This window comes from Hemitrygon akajei, chromosome 23 (assembly GCF_048418815.1).
Source record: "Hemitrygon akajei chromosome 23, sHemAka1.3, whole genome shotgun sequence".
Classification (NCBI taxonomy): domain Eukaryota; kingdom Metazoa; phylum Chordata; class Chondrichthyes; order Myliobatiformes; family Dasyatidae; genus Hemitrygon; species Hemitrygon akajei.
In genome coordinates this window covers 65,151,666-65,171,965 of record NC_133146.1, presented here as the reverse complement: position 1 = coordinate 65,171,965, position 20,300 = coordinate 65,151,666, and the positions used below count along the sequence as shown (strand labels likewise).

The following is a 20,300-nucleotide window of genomic DNA, read 5'->3' as shown; positions in this document are numbered from 1 at the left end:
GCCCGTAATGTGCTGTACTATTCTATGTTCAATGTACTGCTGCTCAAATCCAACAAATGTTATGACTTATGCTGGTGATATTAAACCTGATTCTGAAGTCAGTCACTTACATTAAGATTTACAGCCTTATCATCTCAGCATTTATATGGCTACATCAGTTGAGTTTCCAGATGGTGTTAAAGGCACTAGAGAAGTCAAGGATTGTAATCCTCACAGCACAACTGACCCCATCTAGGTGAGAGAGTGATTTGTGCAGCAAATACGTGATAGCATCCTCCACTCCCACCTTCTCCTTATACGCAAACTGAAGAGGATCCTGGGCGTGCCTGGTTTGTGGCCTCAGATTCTGTATTATCAGCCGCTCCATGGTCTTCATCACGTGCGACGTCAAGGCAACAGGTCTGAAGTTATTCAACTCCTTTGGTTGTGGTTTCTTCGGTACCGGGACAATACAGGATGTTTTCCACTGTCTGGGTACTCTTCTCTGCTCCAGGCTCATGTTGAAGATGCGCTGTAGTGGTCCTTGACTTCTCTAGTGCCTTTAACACCATCCAGCCCAAGATCTTAAGGCACAAACTAACGGAGATGGGAGTAGACTCTCACATGGTGGATTGGATAGTGGACTACTTGACAGATAGACCTCAATACCTCAATATGTGCGGTTGGGAGACTGTAGGTCTGACACGGTGGTCAGCAGCACAGGAGCGCCGCAGGGAACCATACTCTCTCTGGTCCTGTTCACCCTGTACACATCAGACTTCCAATATAACTCGGAGTCCTGCCATGTGCAGAAGTTCGCTGATAGATAGATAGATAGATAGATACTTTATTCATCTCCATGGGGAAATTCAACTTTTTTTCCAATGTCCCAACGGCCATAGTGGGGTGTGTCAGGAATGGACAGGAGGAGGAGTATAGGAAACTGATACAGGACTTTGTGATATGGTGCAACTCAAACTACCTGCGTCTCAATATCACCAAGACCAAGGAGATGGTGGTGGACTTTAGGAGATCTAGGCCTCATATGGAGCCAGTGATCATTAATGGAGAATGTGTGGAGCAGGTTAAGACCTACAAGTATCTGGGAGTACAGTTAGACGAGAAGCTAGACTGGACTGCCAACACAGATGCCTTGTGCAGGAAGGCACAGAGTCGACTGTACTTCCTTAGAAGGTTGGCGTCATTCAATGTCTGTAGTGAGATGCTGAAGATGTTCTATAGGTCAGTTGTGGAGAGCGCCCTCTTCTTTGTGGTGGCGTGTTGGGGAGGAAGCATTAAGAAGAGGGTCGCCTCACGTCTTAATAAGCTGGTAAGGAAGGCGGGCTCTGTCGTGGGCAAAGTACTGGAGAGTTTAACATCGGTAGCTGAGCGAAGGGCGCTGAGTAGGCTACAGTCAATTATGGAAAACTCTGAACATCCTCTACATAGCACCATCCAGAGACAGAGAAGCAGTTTCAGCGACAGGTTACTGTCGATGCAATGCTCCTCAGACAGGATGAAGAGGTCAATACTCCCCAATGCCATTAGGCTTTACAATTCTACCGCCAGGACTTAAGAACTTTTTAAAAGCTATTATTAATGCTTTTTGAGATAGTGATTTAGATGCATATCATATTTTTTACTGAGTTAAGTATTGTATGTAATTAGTTTTGCTACAACAAGTGTATGGGACATTGGAAAAAAGTTGAATTTCCCCATGGGGATGAATAAAGTATCTATCTATCATCAGGAACTTGATGGTGTGGGACCAGTGCCGGTAATGTGATGCACTATCAGGATTGTGGTTAGAGTCTAACCAAAGGGTTCCCAATCTGGGGTCCGTGGACCTCTCGGTTAATGGTAAGGGTTCATGGTATAAATAAAAGTTGGGAATCCCCAGGATAGACTCTTTCTTGATGGCATTGGTCCATTGTCTAGCATAGGAGAGTCACTGATAGTAGACAGAGGACACCGCCCTGAGGAATTCCTGGGATGCAATGATTGATAATCTATACAAATCTGAAACTGGCCAGTCCTGGCAAAGCTCCAACCAGGCATCAATAAGCAAGTTATTTATGCCCAAGTGGCCACTAATAACACTTCAGGATAATGAGCGAGTATAGATTGATGACAATTAACCAGATGGTATTTGAAAGGAAGACATATTTGGGCAACTGTTTATATTAGTAGAAGTGGCAGCTTCTCAATAACATTGTTATAGACCAGGGTTTCCCAAACTTTTTTTAATGGTATACAGCCTTACAGTATACAGCAAGGGGTCCATGGACCCAGGTTGGAAACCCTTGTTGTAGATAGATGAGATTAAGAGGATTTATCCTTTGTGTGGTTTGCTCAATATTTGCTGCAAACTCCATATAGTGGATGTGTCTTTCAGGATTTAGGCAGTTTCTGTGATGTGCTGCCAAAGCAGACTCGTTGATGAAAACTGAAGTTTCTCACTAGAATACATTCTGTGCACTTGCTACTTTCAACAGCAAAAATAGCTGCTTCATTTCTTTAAAATTGTTTGCATTCATACAATCACTTTACAGGACCGACACATCTCATAATCAGCATTTACAACCAAAATTTGATTCTGAATCACTGAGGTTAAAGATAACCAAAGACGTTGTCAAAAATTTGAAAGAATATTCAAAGAAAAAAGATGAAGAGTTTGGGAGGGAATTTCAGGCTTTGAGATCCAGTCAGTTAAATGCCATTGATGGAACAATTAATATAGATAATCACAAGGGTAAATATAGTGAACAAGGAGTTTCCTTTTACAAAAATCCCAAAAAGCTTTCGCACTCAAAATTACTGGCGTTATTTTAAGTCTTACCCCACAAGACCCCATAGTTAGTAGCCTCAACCCCACGCATACATTGCCTTAGGACCCTCCCCCCCCCCCCGGGTGTACCCCGCCTTCCACACAATCTGCTCCCCAGAAGTGGAGGGGGGGGGGGGGAGGCTGACCTCTAGTTTCTAAAAGGTCACTACCCACTGACCTCATCCCACATAAAATCTGCTACATACGTTCATAGGACATTGAATGGTAAACTGCGACATTAAGTTAAGTGACTGCTGAGATTTACAGAGTAAAATAGCAGCGAAATGAACACATGATATTAAACCCGATTTTGATTCTGACACGTATCCACAAAGCTGACTTTGCGCTGTACCTGGGTACCGCTCTGTATTCTGTCCGGTGGAGCCGCACGTTTGCCTCTCCGTAACCTTTCCGGCGGAACTCCTCACTCTGTTACCGCGTTCCGGCCGCCCGCAGCTCAGCGGGTGCAGGCGCCATTTTAATTTTCGGGAGGGAGCCCTGACCGTGGCATTGCGGTGGTGAGGTAACATCAAATCCATCAGCAGTATCTGGGATGAAGGTAGCCAGTATTAGTGATTTATCATGTACCTAGATTGCAAGTTCACGCGGATTACGAGAAGTCAAAGCAAACGCAATCTAGAGTAACACACGTACAATGCTGGAGGAATTCAGCGTCAAACAGCATCTGTGGAGGAGAATAAAGGGCCCGTAGGATCCTGCCAGCATTTTATGTGTGTTGCTTAAGATTCCAGCATTTGCAGAATCTCTTGTATTGGTAATATAGAGTGGTATCACCAGGGAATGAACAACGTCTGACCCTCACACGGCCATTGGGAATTACCCTGGATCTTGTCCTTCTTTTGGAGCCATTCTGTGCTTTGCCCTCCACTCATTTATAGGCCACTCCAATGTACTTTACCCTCCATTCCTCTACTAAAACTACCCTGCACATGTCCTCTCCATTCCTTAAGGGAGCTAACCTGTGCTCTGTCCTCCATTCGTCTATTGTGAACTATCCACTTTTCTGCTGTCCACTGGCCATTCAGAATTGTACCATGTTCTTCGCTTTATTCATCCGCTGGGGGCTACTACCCTGTGCCCTGCCCTGTACTTACCTTTTGGAACAACCCTATGTCCTTGTCCTTCATTGGCAACTTTGTTGTACTCTCTCCATTATTCTATTCAGAGTTGTGTTCCATAAACCATATAAAACTGTTGCTTCTTTCAGAGAACCATGTTCCTGAATCTACGGTTCCTCTGTTCATTAACATTATGTAGTGTTCTGCCTCCCCTATAATTGACCAAAATGCATTATAGACAATAGACAATAGGTGCAGGAGTAGGCCATTCGGCCCTTTGAGCCAGCACCACCATTCAGTGTGATCATGGCTGATCATCCACAGTTGGTACCCCGTTCCTGCCTTCTCCCCATATCCCTTGACTCCGCTATCTTTAAGAGCTCTGTCTAACTCTTTCTTGAAAGCATCCAGAGAATTGGTCTCCACTGCCTTCTGAGGCAGAGCAGTCCATAGATCCACAACTCTCTGGGTGAAAAAGTTTTTCCTCAACTCCGTTCTAAATGGCCTACCCCTTATTCTTAAACTGTGGCCTCTGGTTCTGGACTCCCCCAACATCGGGAACATTTTTCCTGCCTCTAGCGTGTCCAAGCCCTTAATAATCTTATATGTTTCAATCAGATCCCCTCTCATCCTTCTAAATTCCAGTGTATACAAGTCCAGTCACTCCAGTATCTTGAACTGCCCAAATTTCCATCTACTCTGTATCCTGCTCCAGCCTTAGACAACGTGCCTGTTGATCCTCCTAGGTTCACATTCAAGTTAATAAAATATAACAACAGGGGTCCCAACACCGATCCCTGTGATACATTGCTAGTCACTGATTTCCAATCAGGAAAGCATCTTTTCAGTGCTACCATCTGCCTTCTTTCACCAGGCCAGTTTTAGGTTCAGTTAGTCAGATTTCCTTGGACTCCATACATCTTAACCTTCTGGACATAGCCAACCGTGTGGGACTTTGCAAAATGCCTCCCCTTTTTTTAGTTACATATTCATTTAGTTACATACCCTGGTCAGATCCCATTTGGAGTACAGTGCCCAGTTCTGGTCACCTCACTACAGGAAGGATGTGGAAACCATAGAAAGAGTGCAGAGGAGATTTACAAGGATGTTGCCTGGATTGGGGAGTATGCCTTATGAGAATAGGTTGAGTGAACTTGGCTTTTTCTCCTTGGAGCGACGGAGGATGAGAAGTTAACTGATAGAGATGTATAAGATGATGAAAGGCATTGATAATGTGGATAGTCAGAGGCTTTTTCCCAGGGCTGAAATGGTTAGCACGAGAGGGCACAGTTTTAAGATGCTTGGAAGTAGCTACAGAGGAGATGTCAGGGGTAAGTTTTTTACGCAGAGTGGTGAGTGCGTGGAATGGGCTGCTGGCGACGGTGGTGGAGGCAGATACGATAGGGTCTTTTAAGAGACTCCTGGATAGGTACATGGAGCTTAGAAAAATAGAGGGCTATGGGTAACCCTAGGTCCCTAGGTAAGGACATGTTTGGCACAGCTTTGTGGGCCAAAGGGCCTGTATTGTGCTGTAGGTTTTCTATGTTTCTAAAAAAACATCTCAATCAAATTAGTGGACAGGATTTTCCTGCACAAAGCTATGCTAGCTATCTCTGATCAGCTCCTTCCTTTCCAAGTGTACAAAAATCACATCCCTTGGGGCTTTCTCCATGAACTTCCCCTACTGATATAAAGCTCACCAGCCTACAGTTACTTGGTTTATAACTGCAGTTATTTTCTTAAAGAATGAAACAACAACTAAAGTTATCCATTATCTATAGTGTCAAAGTATCCAAGGGTACAGAGGCTGTTTAGGAATAACAGCAATTCGTGGTAGTTCATCAGGGTGATGCTATAGACTTACAGAAATATATGGCATATATTAATTTAGTAATGGAAATAATCATTTAAAGGTTGTATATAACAAAAGTTTGTCAAAAATTATGAATAATGTCCTGCAGATTCTGAGGAGTTAATGGGAGTAATGTGAAACCTCCAAGTAGCACAGAACCTGAGAGAAAGAAAGACAATTGAGAGAGAAAATATATATATAGTTCTCTCCTCCTGGGAATTGTTTTTTTATATACCTTTATTTAGCATTATCCTTTGCCACCACCCTTCCATTCTTCCTTTGACTACTGTGTTTTTACACCTTTCATTTTCCATAGAATGTGCCATACTTCATTTTTATAGCCTTTATCTCCTCAATGAATGTTGTTTTGTGCAATGCTCCAATTGGATTTATGACATGTTTGCTCACATGGTATCTCCTTTGTTTCCCAATTACTCGCAATGTGCTCCCTGTTTTTTTTTATTTTTCCTTGGTGACCAGACTGGCTCAACAAGAATTTTCTTCACTTACATATAGTACCCAAATTATAATTATTATTACTGACATGTGTTGCAAAATGTGACATTTTATGACAACAGTTTCACCTTTTATGTGCCACAGTTCCTGAGGAGTTACTAGATTGTGTAGAGGGAGAGAGTTTAAAAGAAGGAAGTGGGGGCAGTTGGCACATTTTGCATGCCAGTGGTCCCATGCAACAGTGACATTGGAGACTTTGGATTGGTCATAATTAGACACTTGCCAAGATCCAATAAACAGGTTAGTTTTTAGCAGAGAGCACTATTGTGTGAGTGGGCCAGTGTTGGAGTGAGGAGTTGAGATCTTGGTCATCAAGGCTTCATCGAGGAGAAGCATAGACCGTAGGTAGAATTTTCTCATTATTTATTTTTTATTTCTTCTTATACAATGTAACCCCTCACCAGGGCTCATATGCAAACTTGGCTCATTAACTATCTCTGCTAACTGCTACATGACTCAGTGGTGAGAAGGCCAGCTTTCATAAACAATATGTGTTTAGGGTTGGTATGATTTGGGGTTCAACCAAACAAGAACATAGTATCATCGATGTTCTCACTCCTGTTTAGCTGCAGTTTGCAACACTGGGACAATTCATGTCCACAAAGCAGAACCCCAAAGGCGCCTGACTTCCAGCCAACCTGGATTTATAAAATGTGCGGCCAATTGGCGAGCTCCAAAAATGGGAACACGCTGCCATGCAGAACCGCAGTTTCAGTGCTGTTATAGATCAAAGACCCTGACAGCACCCCAGCCACCCCAAAAAGAAAAATCAAGATATTAGAAGAGGAAGAATTTAACTGTATCACCGATGGGTTGTGTGAAGTTGCTCTCTGGTGCCGTCTTCAGCTCCACCCCTGTTTGCAGGTGATATCAAGATTGGTGGAGTTGTGAATGGTGTAGAAGACTGGCAGAGAATACGTATGATATACATCAGTGGCTATACAAGTTGAGAAATGGCAGATGGAGTTCAACCCAGGTAAATGTGAGGTGTTGCACCTCGGCAGGGCAAATGCAAGGAGACAGACCACTGGTAAGGACAAGGTCTTTAACTGTGTTATTGAGCAGAGAGATATTGTGATCCAAGTTCATAGCTCCTTGAAAATGGCTACGCAGGTCGATAAGGTGGCTATGAAAGCTTATGGAATGCTTGCTTTTATTACTCGAGGCATTGAGGTCAAAATTCAGGAGGTTATGTTGCAACTTTATAAGCTCTAGATAGGCCACATCTGGAGTATTGCGTACATTTTTGGTCACCCCACTATAGGAAGTACGTTGAGGCTTTGGAGTGGGTGCAGTAGAGGTTAACCAGGATGCTGCCTGATTTAGAGAGGCTGGATAAACTTGGGCTGTTTTCTCTGGAGTGCTGGAGGCTTAGTGGCTATCTGATAGAGGTTCACAAGATTCTGAGACACATAGATAGAGTAGACAGAGAGTGTCTGTTTCCCATGGTTGAAGTGTCTAACACTAGTGTTTAATAGATTGACGTGAGAAGGGCTAGGATCAAGGGGGATGTGAGGGGTAAGTTTTTTTACTCAGAGAGTTGTGGATGCCTGAAATGCACTGCCTGGCATGGTGGTAAAGGCAAATACATTAGAGGCTTTTTTTGGACAGACATATAGATGTAAGGAAGATAGATATGGATCTGGTGTAGGCAGAAGGGATTACTGTTTGGATGTTTTATGATTTGCTTTTGCTAGCTCGGCACAACAATGTGGGCCAAATGGCCTGTCCTGTTCTGTACTTTTCTATAGTCTATGTACCCCTATGACTATGCCCCTCAACAACAGCTATAGCACTTCGGATACTGTTGGGGGAGGAGGCAATGACTTAGCAGAGGAAAGGCACAGCAGTGAGGTCTTGCACTGAATCTGGCTCTTTGGTTCAGAAGGGAAGGTGGGGAGAAGAGCTGAGCTGTATTTATAGGGGATTCGTTGGTTAAGGGATCAGAAGGTAGGTTCTGTGGATGAGAATGAGATTCCTAAATAGAATGTTGTTTCCCGGTGCCAGGGTCAGGGACATCTGGGATAGAAACATAGAAAAATTACAGCACAATACAGACCCTTCACCCCACAGTGCTGTGCCGAAAATGTACTTACTTTAGAAATTACTAGGCTTACCCACAGCCCTCTATTTTTCTAAGCTCCATGTACCTATCCTGGAGTCTCTTAAAAGACCCGATCATATCCGCCTCCACCGCCATTGCCAGCAGCCCATTCCACGCACTCACCACTATCTGCGTAAAAAACCTACCCCTGACATCTCTGTACCTTCTTACAAGCACCTTAAAAATGTGTCCTCTCGTGTTAGCCATTTCAGCCCTGGGGAAAAAGTCTCTGACTATCCACACGATCAATGTCTGTCATCATCTTATACACCTCTATCAGGTCACCTCTCATCCCCTGCTGCTCCAAGGAGAAAAGGCCAAGTTTGCTCACCTATTCTCATAAGGCATGCTCCCCAATCCAGGCAACATCCTTGTAAATCTCCTCTGCACCCTTTCTATAGTTTCCACATCCTTCCTGTAGTGAGGCGACCAGAACTGAGCACAGTACTCCAAGTGGGGTCTGACCAGGGTCCTATATAGTTGTAACATTACCTCTCGGCTCTTAAACTCAATCCCACGGTTGGTGAAGGCCAATGCACCATATGCCTTCTTAATCACTCAGTCAACGTGCACAGCAGCTTTGAGTGTCCTATGGACTTGGATCCCAAGATCCCTCTGATCCTCCACACTGCCGAGAATCTTACCATTAATATTATATTCTGCCATCATGTTTGATGTACCAAAATGAACCACCTCACACTTATCTGGGTTGAACTCCATTTGCCACTTCTCAGCCCAGTTTTACATCCTATCGCTGTCCCACTGTAACCTCTGACACCTGTCCACAACACCCCCAACCTTTGTGTCATCAGCAAATTCACTAACCCATCCCTCCACTTCCTCATCCAAGTCATTTATAAAAATGAACCTCTCCCATCCCCATTAATGATGCAAAGATCATTGCCAGAGCCTCAGCATTCTCCTCTCCACAGTAGCCTGGAGTACCTCTTGTCCAGTCCCAGAGACTTATCCAACTTGGTGCTTCGAAAAGCTCCAGCTCATCCTCTTTCTTAATGTCAATATGCTCAACCTTTTCAATCTTCTGTAAGTCATCCCTACAATCACCAAGATCATTTTCTGTAGTGAATACTGAAGCATCAAGTCCTCAGCATTCTTAAGTGGGAAGTTGATAAGCCAGAAGTCATGTCCGCATTGTACATGGGTAGGAGGAGTGTCAAAGTCCTTCAAAGTGAGTTCAGGGATTTAGGTGTTAAAGGGCAGGACCTCTAGGGTTGCAATCTCAGGATTGCTACCCATGCCACATACGAGTGAGGCCAGAAATAGGAAGTCTATTAAGTTTAACAAATGGCTAAGAAGGGAAAGCTTCAGATTTTTGGACCATTGGGCTCTCTTCCAGGGAAGATGGGACCTGTATAGAAGAGATGATTTGCAGCTAAACTGGAGAGGGACTAATTTCCTCGTGGGAAGGTTTGCGACTGCTGCACAGGGGATGTGAGGGGATGTTAAACTGGAGTTGCAGGGGGTTGGGAACCAGAGTCCCAGAACAGGAGTGCTTGTGGAGAAAGTTGTTATTAAGCCTGCATATTACATCAGGAATCAAAAGGTTGAGCATGGTGAGACTTAATGTTCTGAGCTGCATATATTTCAATGCAAATATTGTAAGAAAGATAGATGAGCATGGGGCATGGATCAACAGATAAAATTATGACATTGTGGCCATCAGTAAGACTTGGTTGCAGTAGGGGCCAGACGGGTAGCTCTGTATTCTAGGGTTCTATTATTTTCGATGTGATAGAGTGAGAGGGATTAAAGGGGGAGTGGTGGCATTACTGGTCATGGAATATGTCACAGTAGTACTCAAACAGGGCAGACTGAAGAAATCGTCCAGTGAGGTATTGTGGTTGGAAATGAGTAATAAAGGTATGACCTCGCTTTTGGGATTACACGATAGACTATCCAATAGTCCACGGGATTTAGAGGATCAAAGTTGAGAGCGATCACAGACAGTTCCAAGAAACATTAGGTTGTGATAGTAGGTGATATTAACTTCCAGTATATTGACTCCATGCTGTGAAGACTGGATGGGATAGAGATCATCAAATACAGTGGAAGTCAGAAGTTTGCATACACTTAGGTTGAAGTCATTAAAACTCATTGTTTACCCACTCCACAGATTTCATATTAGCAAACTGTAGTTTTGGCAAGACGTTGAGGACATCTACTTTGTGCATGACACGAGTAATTGAACCATAGAACACTACAGCACAGTACAGGCCCTTCAGCCTTCCATGTTGTGCTGACCCATATAATCCTTTAAAAAAGTACTAAACCCACACTACCCCATAACCCTCTATTTTTCTTTCATCCATGTGCCTGTCCAAGAGGCTCTTAAATACCCTTAATGTTTTAGCCTCCACCACCATCCCTGGCAAGTCATTCCAGGCACTCACAACCCTCTGTGTAAAAAACTTATCCCTGATGTCTCCCCTAAGCTTCCCTCCCTTAATTTTGTACATATGCCCTCTGGTGTTTGCTATTGGTGCCCTGGGAAACAGGTACTGACTATCCACCCTATCTGTGTGTAGACCTCTATCAAGTCCCCTCTCATTCTTCTACGCTCCAAAGAGAAAAGTCCCAGCTCTGCTAACCTTGCTTCTTATGACTTGTTCTCCAAACCAGGCAACATCCTGGTAAATTTCCTCTGTTCACTCTCCATAGCTTCCACATCCTTCCTATAATGAGGTGACCAGAATTGAACACAATACTCTAAGTGCGGTCTCACCAGAGATTTATAGAGTTGCAACATGACCTCTCTACTCTTGAACTCAATCCCCCGTTAATGAAGCCTGGCATTCCATAGGCCTTCTTAACTACCCTATCAACCTGCGCAACAACCTTGAGGGATATATGGATTTGAACCCCAAGGTCCTTTTGTTCATCCACACTCTTAAGTAACTGACCATTAATCATGTACTCAGTCTTCTGGTTTGTCCTTCCAAAATGCATCACCTCACACTTGTCCGGATTGAACTCCATCTGCCATTTTTCTGCCCAACTCTGCAGCCTGCCTACATCCTCTTGTAACCTTCGACAACCTACAGCTCCATCCACAACTCCTCCAATCTTTGTGTCATCTGCAAACTTACTCACCCATCCTTCCGCCTCTACATCCATGTCATTTATAAAAATCGCAAATAGCAGGGGTCCCAGAACAGATCCCTGCGGCACTCCACTAGTTACCGACCTCCAGGCAGAATACTTTCCTTCCACAACTACCCTCTGCTTCTTCCTTTAAGCCAATTTTTTTTATCCAAATAGCCAAGGTTCCACTTATCCCATGCCTCTTGACTTTCTGGATGAGTCTTTTGTGAGGGACCTTGTCAAATGCCTTGCTAAAGTCCATGTAGACCACATCCACTGCCCTACCCTCATCAATTTCTTGTGTTGCCTCTTCAAAAAACTCAATCAGGCTCGTGAGGCACGATCTTCCCTTCAGAAAGCCATGTTGACTATCCATGAGTAGAGTAGAGTAGAGTAGAGTAGACTGTACTTCTCCAAATGCTCGTAATTTTTCCAACAATTGTTTACAGACAGGTTATTTCACTTTTAATTGACTATATCACAATTCCAGTGGTTCAGAAGTTTACAAGCAAAATTAAAAGAAATCAGCCAAGACCTTGGGGAAAAAAGAATTGTGGACCTCCACAAGTCTGGTTTATCCTTGGGAGCTATTTCCAAAAGCCTGAAGGTACCATATTCATCTGTACAAACTATAGAACGTAAGTATAAACACCATGGGACCACGCAACCGTCATACGGCTCAGGAAGGAGACGCATTCTGTCTCCTAGAGATGAACGTACTTTGGCGCGAAAAGTGCATGTTGATCCCAGAACAACAGCAAAGGACCTTGTGAAGATGCTGGACAAAATAGGTAGACAAGTATCTATATCCATAATAAATTGAGTCCTATATCGACATAACCTGAAAGGCTACTCAGCAAGGAAGAAGCCACTGCACCAAAACCGCCATAAAAAAAACAGACTACAGTTTGCAAGTGCACATGGGGACAAAGATCTTACTTTTTGGAGAAATGTACCCTGGTCTGATGAAACAAAAATTGAACTATTTGGCCATGATGACTATCGTTATGTTTGGAAGAAAAAGGGTGAGGCTTGCAAGCTGAGGAACACCATCCCAACCGTGAAGCATGGGGGTTGCAGAATCATGTTGTGGGGGTGCTTTGCTGCAGGAGGGACTGGTGCACTTCACAAAATAGATGGTGTCATGAGGAAGGAAATTATGTTGATATATTGAGGCAACATCTCAAGACATCAGCCAGGAAGTTAAAGCTGGGTCGCAAATGGGTCTTCCAAATGGATAATGACCCCAAGCATGCCTCCAAAGTTGTGGCAAAATTTCTTAAGGACAACAAAGTCAATGTATTGGAGTGGACATCACAAAATCCTGACCTCAATCCGATAGAAAGTTTGTGGGCAGGACTGAAAAAGCGTGTGTGAGCAAGGAGGCCTATAAACCTGACTCAGTTACACCAGTTCAGTCTGGAGGAATGGAACTAAATTCCAGCAGCTTGTTGTGAGAAGCTTGTGGAAAGGCTATCCAAAACGTTTGACCCAAGTTAAACAATTTAAAGGCAATGTTACCAAATACTAACAAAGTGTACGTAAACTTCTAACCCACTGGGAATGTGATAAAAGAAATAAAAGGTGAAATAAATCATTCTCTTTACTATTACTCTGACATTTCACATTCTTAAAATAAAGTTGTGATTCTGACTGACCTGAGACAGGGAATGTTTTCTAGGATTAAATGTCAGGAATTGTGGAAAAACTGAGTTTAAATGTATTTGGCTAAGGTGTATGTAATCTTCTGACTTCAACTGTATGTTCAGGAAACACAAGGAAATCTGCAGATACTGGAAATTCAACCAACACACACAAAATGCTGGTGGAATGCAGCATTTATAGGGAGAAGCACTGTCTATGTTTTGGGCCGAGACCCTTCGTCAGGACTCAGGAAATTCTCTATTGATACGTAGAGGTCCCAATTAGAGAGAGTGCGATCTAAGACTTCCTATCAGGGAATGAGGCAGGGCAGGTGACAGAAATGTGTGTAGGTGTGTAGGAAACAGTTTACATCTAGTGATCATAATGTCATTAGTTTCAAGAAAAATTATGGAAAAGGATAGGTCTGGTCTGCGAGTTGAGATTTAAATTGAAGAAAGGGCAATTTTGATGGTATCAGAAATGAACTAGCAACTGTGAATTTGGACAGGCTATTTTCTGGCAAAGCTATACTTGGTAAGTGAAAGGTGTTCAAAAATGAAATTTTGAGAGTACTGAGTTTTTTTTGCTTCTGTTAGGAGAAAAAGTAACAATAACAGAGTATCGGCCTGAAATGTCAACCGTACTCCTTTCCATCGGTTTGACAAGAAACTCAGAGACCTCGACTTTCACCCTGCCTTGTGCAGTTGGATCCTGAACTTACTGTCAGATCGCTGGCAGGTGGTAAGAGTGGGCTGCCTCACCTCTGCCCCTCTGATCCTCAAGACAGGTGCCCCTCAGGGCTGTGTACTAAACCTCCTCCTTTACTCTCTGTATACCCATGACTGTGCCGCCACCCACAGCTCCAATCTGCTAGTTAAATTTGCTGACAACACTATACCGATGACCTAATCTCAAATAATAATGAGGCAGCCTACAGAGAAGGAGTCATCACCCTGACTCAGTGGTGTCAAGAAAACAACCTCTCCCTCAATGTCGTAAAAACAAAGGAGCTGGTTGTGGACTACAGGAGAAATGGAGACAGTCTAGCCCCTATTGACATCAATGTATCTGGAATTGAGAGGGTGAACAGTTTGAAGTTCCTCTGATGAACATCACCGAGGATCTCATGTGGTCTGTACACACCAGCTGTGTGATGAAAAAGGCACAACAGCACCTTTTTTACCTCAGACGATTGAAGAAGCTTGGTGTAGGCCCCATATTCTAAGAACTTTCTATAGGGGCACAATTGAGAGCATCCTGACTGGCTGCATTACTGCCTGATATGGAAACTGTACTGCTCTCAATCACAGGACTCTGCAGAGAATGGTATGGACAGTTCAGTGCATCTGTAGTCAAGTCAAGTTAAATCAAGTTGTTCTTTATTGTCATTTCAACCATAAACTGCTGGTACAGTACACAGTAAAAATGAAACAACATTCCTCCAGGACCATGGTGCTACGTGAAACAACACAAAACTACACTAGACTATGTGAGACAACTCAAGGCTACACTAGACTATGTAAAGCAACACAAAAACTCCATTAGACTACAGATTTACACAGGACTACATGTGACCTTCCCACTATTTGGGACATTTACAAAGACAAGTGTGTAAAAAGGGCCCAAATGATCGTTGGAGACCCGAGTCACCCCAACCACAAACTGTTTCAGTTGCTACCATCTGGGAAATGGTACTGCAGCATAAAAGCCAGGACCAACAGACTCTGGGACAGATTCCACCAGGCCATCAGACTGCTTAATTCATGCTGATGCAACTGTATTTCTATGTTATATTGACTATCCTGTTTTACATAATTATTATAAATTACTATAAATTGCACATTTAGACAGAGATGTAACGTAAAGGTTTTTACTCGTCATGTATATGAAGGATGTAAGTAATAAATTCAATTCAGGTGCTGCCTGGCCTGCTGAGTCCTTCCAACATTTTGTTTCTGTTGCTAGGATTGGGGAACCTTGGTTTTTGAAAGATATTGAGGTCCTGGTTAAGAAAAAAAAGGAAGTGCATAGCAGTTATAGACAGGTAAGAACAAATGCAGTACAGTCGGCCCTCCTTATCCGCGGGTTCCGCATGTGCGGATCGAGAAAACCCGGAAGTTCTCTTTCCAGCACTTGTTGTTTGAGCGTGGATAGACTAATTGTTCTTGTCATTATTCCCTAAACAATACAGTATAACAACTATTAACATAGCATTTACATTGTATTAGGTATTATAAGTAATCTAGAGATGATTTTAAAGTATAGGCAGTCCCGGGTTATGAACGAGTTCTGTTCCTGAGTCTGTCTTTAAATCAGATTTGAAGTTGGAACAGGTACATCCGGTATTATTTAGTGTCAGTTAGTCAAACATTTGTCTTAGTATATAGTATATATTTTACCTTTCTATGTATATAAAACACTTAAGAAACTTATGTATTTCAATAATTAAACCACTGCATTGCTTAGTAATAATTGTAGCTTTCATCGGGGCAGGGCCTTTCACATGCTCCATTAAAATTGTTCCGATTGTTGGCCGACTGTAGCCTAATGCTTTTCCAATGACCGATGGCATTTCACCTCTTTCTGATCGCTTTATTACTTCCATTTTATTTTCAATCGTGATCATGATTATTTTCGTGAGCAGAAACACTGCAGATTCAGAGCTGCGCCGGGTCCTGAAGTCCACTGTACTGAGACAGGTTAAATAAGGTCCGTGGTTCTGCTGGGTCCTAAAGACCACCTCACTGAGACAGGTTAAATAAGAGACTTGAGCATCCGTGTTTTTTGGTATCCATGGGGGGGTCCCGGAACCAATCCCCCATGGATAAGGAGGGCCGATTGTACTTAAGGAGAATAAGAAATGCAATAGCACACTTAAGAAGGAAATCAGGAGGGCTAATCAAAAGTATGAGGTTGTTCAGCAGATAATGTGAAGGAGCTCCAGATACATTAAGAACAAAGGGATAGCAAGGGGCAAAACTGGTCCTCTGGAAAATCAGAGTGGTCATCTATGTATGGATCCATAAGAGATGGGCCAGATGGGGATAGTCAGCATGGCTTTGTGCGTAGTAGGTTGTGTCTAATCAATCTTATTTGAGCTACCAGGAAAGTTGATGAAGGCAAGGCTGTGGATATTATCTACATGGAGTTTAGTGATGCATTTGATAACGTCCCACACAAGAGGTTAGTCAAGAAGGTTCAGTCGCTTGGCATTCAAGATGAGGTAGTAAATAAAACTGAAAAAGTGCAGAGAAGATTTACAAGGATGTTACAGGGTAGAACCTGAGTTATAGGAAAGGTTGAATAGGTTAGGACTTTATTCCCTAGAATGTAGAAGATTGAGAGGAGATTTGATAGAGGGATACAAAATTATGAGGGTTATAGGTAGGATAAATGCAAGCAGGCTTTTTCCACTGAGGTTGGGTGAAACTACAACTAGAGGTCATAGGCTAAGGGTGAAAGGTCAAATGTTTAAGCCAAACATGAGGGGAAACAACTTCTCTCGGAGGGTTGTAAGAGTGTGGAATGAGCTGCCAGCCCAACTGGTGGATGCCAGTTCAATTTCAGCATTTAAGAAAAATTCAGATAGATAGATGTATAGATGGCAGGGTAGAAAGGGCTATGGTCTGGGTTCAGGTCAGTGGAACTAGACAGATTAATGGTTCAACACTGACTAGATGTGCCAAAAGACCTGTTTCTGTGCTGTAGTATTCAGTGACTTTATGACTTTACTGTGCAATACATAAAAAAAATATGTTACAGTAAGAAATATAAAGGATAATCGTATTCCCTGTGTGTAAATCTGATGATTACTGTACGAAGGCTGAGAAACCTTGTGCTACTAACATACTTTATGTTCTTCAACATCTTTATTTGAAATAATTTCCATAAACATTTTCTAATAAATGTCAAGAACAAAATGCAGGAGATTGTACAAGCTAAAATGTCCATCTACAGTAGGAAATGGCAATTTAAAATGGAAATCAGAATTTAAATAACAGACCGTTTAATTCAAGAGAAGATAGAAAAACATAGCAGATTTTTGGTTCACGGTTAGCAATCACTGCATTTGGACACAGTGTTCAACAGCATGCCCTTTCTAACTCTGCTCATGGTTAGCAATTGAGTTTTTGCTAGGTGTGAATAATTATGGAAAACAATTGTGGAGTTCAGCTGGCATCTTTGACTGAAAGAGCAAAACTCAAGCAGTCGTCATCATCTGAAGACTAAAGATAAGATCATTTTCATTATGATATCGCCGAGGCATTCATTACTTTTTACTTGGCTTTTCTTTTACATTTAAAAGTTACAGACCCTTTAATTTAGATTGGTAGGTTTATACTTGCATATCATTTATAATTTTTGTGAAATGCATATATTGGCAGAAAACTGGATACAAAAAGGAAAGTGGGTCAGTAACAGCAATTAATGGTCAAAGTATTATTCAAATTTAGAAAGGAAATGTGCTGTTGCATATTCTTAGAACATTTTTAGGAAGCTGCATTGAGCACCAGAGCAAACGAGAAATCTGCAGATGCTGGAAATCCAAACAACACACACAAAATGCTGGAGGAACTCCACAAGCCAGGCAGCATCTATGGAAACAAGTACAGCTGACGTTTCAGGCCGAGACCCTTTGACAGGGCTCAGTCGATGTTTCAGGCTGAAACCATTCAGCAAGGTCTCTGCCCAAAACATCAACTGTACTTTTTCCCATTGATGCTGTCTGGCCTGCTGAGTCCCTCCAGCATTTGGTGTGTTGTTTGAACACCAGAGAATGATTTTGCAGTTACTGTTGGACTGATTCAAATAAGTTGTATCCATCACTGCTGCTTTGTATATAGAATTCCATAGGTGATTGTGCCAACATATTCATTCTGCTTAGTTTTAAATTAGTAAGGAATCGGAAAGAAATTTACTCCCTTGAGAGTATATAGAACAGCATTAAACTATTCAACAGTCTCACTAAAAATAAAAAGGAAAGAAATTCAAGGAAATCATTCAAGATCACTTTCCAGATCAACACACTTTCTTGTTTAAAGAGCCACTCCTGGTATAATTTTGACAAATCAAATGGGGAATGAAGAATATTAGGGAAGACAAACAACCATATTTAGATGTATCAATGAAAAAGGATCTGTTGTGGTTTTGGATAGTAGCGTGGAGATACGTCTCTACCAATGGATGTGTAGAAAGTTGTAGGAGGTGCTAGCCTGCAGGTCGCTGTTGGGCAAGGTGAGCACCTGCTTAGCTTCCAATCAAGGTCACATGAAGCCATGGGAGCAGGTGGTGGGCTGCCACATGAGCAGCTGGTGCAGATCACAAGTCCTGGTTATGCGACCACTGACGCCAGGCAGACAGTCTCTGAAAAGTATTGATAATGGCTGGGGTTACCAGTCTTGTAAGGACATTGTGCAGAAGAAGGCAATAGGAAACTTCTATAGAAAAATTTGCCAAGGCAATCATGGTAATAGGACAGTGATCACCTTTGTCATATGACACGGCACATATGATGATGATTGTGATTAGAGCCACTTAACTGAATAAAATACGAGATGATTTAAATCATATAACGTGGAAGTGGTCCTGGAAAGAAAGTAGAACACTTGCACGTTAGAAATCTGAAATTGAGACATTTGCTATAAATCTGAATGGGTCCCATTGTATCTGTGAAGAAAGAAATAGTGCCAATTTTCAGGACTTCATCAGAATTGGAAAATATGGAATCTAAACAAGTGCAGCAGATGGGAAAATTGGAGAAGGTCAGATAGAACAAGTAATAACATTTGTAATAGGTTGGGGGACAGGAAATTAAATAGTGCATTATAAAACTGAGGATGTACTTGGTTTAATAATGGCCAAGTGTTGGAGAGAAATCTAGTACACAGTAAATGAAAGTTCAGTATTTGCAAAGGTGTGCTGAACTTGTGCATAATTTTAAAGGTGCATTAGGGTCTGCTTGAGCCAGGATGAGGATGAGTGGAGGTGCCATGCCTTATATTCCATCTGGGTACCCTGCAACCAGATGGCATAAATATTGATTTCTCCTTTCAGTGAGCAAAAACTTTCCCCTCCCCCTTCCTCTATTCCCCACTCTGACCTTTTAATTCTCATTCACCTATTACTTCCCCTAGATCCCCTCCTCCTTCCCTTTCTCCTATGCTCCACTCTCCTGTAAGATTCTTTCTTCTCCAGCCCTTGATCTTCTTGACATTTATCTTCCAGCTAGCTTCTTTCCCCTTCCCCCCCACCTTTTATTTCAGGCATCTTACCCCTTCCCACTCAGTCCTGAAGAAAGGTCTTGGGCCGAAACGTCAACTGCTTACTCTTTTCCATAGATGCTGTCTGACCTGCTGAGTTCCTCCAGCATTTTGTGTGTGTTGCACTGTGAAGGTATGCTGAACTTGTGCATGATTGTAAACATAACTACTGTTGATTTTGCAGAAAATTTGGAAAATGTGTGCTTGAAATTGAAAATTAGATTAAGGTTGAGAAGAGGAATTAGATACATAGCAAGTTAAAGAATAGTAAAGAAAAATATTGAAACAGTTGTAAAAGTACAAAAGGAAGAGAATACATTGCTGTATGAACAAAAGTGATGGATTTAACAGGCAAAGGGAAATAGTTAATTTAGGCTATGTTAAATGGAAATAAAAAAGAAAGCAAAATTGTAGATGAAAGCAAGGCAACAATGGACTGCTTTTTCTGAGTTTTCAAGGTGATGTAAGAGGAGGTGGAGCAGCTGGCCACAATAACTACATAGATGCAATATTGAAAAAGATATGGTGTAACCTAGTGGAAAGGACTAGGGCCCTGTTGGCATATACCCAAGATTACTGATGGAACTCACATCTTAAATATAAGAGGCTATGAGGATATTTCAACCGTTATTTCAATCTGGAAGGTATAACTGCAATATTTCAAACATCACTTGGCTCTGGAAGTTATGCCAGCATACAGGTACATTGGGATGATTTTGTAAGTGAAATGAACAGTCTAAGTACAAATTATTGCTTTGGTTCCCACTGTACACTACTCTTCAAAGGAGGAAATCGACACCTATAAATCAATCTGTTAACGCCTGTGATGTGTAAGCTAATAACATAAAGTGGAATGCTCCCCTGGAAAGAAGTGGGTTAATGAAGAACAGCATGAGTTTTGAAAAGCAAGTTTTGTCTGACAAGTTTAATGGAAATC

At 42.3% G+C, this 20,300-nt stretch overlaps 1 protein-coding gene across 10 annotated transcripts in view; it reads left to right on the top strand.

The window, feature by feature from the left end:
* The first annotated feature begins 3,236 nt into the window (after nucleotides 1–3,236).
* Nucleotides 3,237–20,300, top strand: part of fam204a (family with sequence similarity 204 member A) — a 106,186-nt gene continuing 89,122 nt past the window's right edge. For 3 of the 10 annotated variants that reach the window (XM_073027854.1, XM_073027860.1, XM_073027859.1), the window contains exons 1-2: nucleotides 3,251–3,365; nucleotides 15,069–15,147. The gene's annotated coding sequence lies outside the window, so the exon portion shown is untranslated. Of the gene's footprint in view, nucleotides 3,369–7,117; nucleotides 7,230–15,068; nucleotides 15,148–20,300 lie in introns of all 10 variants that reach the window. The other 7 variants (XM_073027863.1, XM_073027853.1, XM_073027857.1 and 4 more) reach the window with 6 other exon arrangements.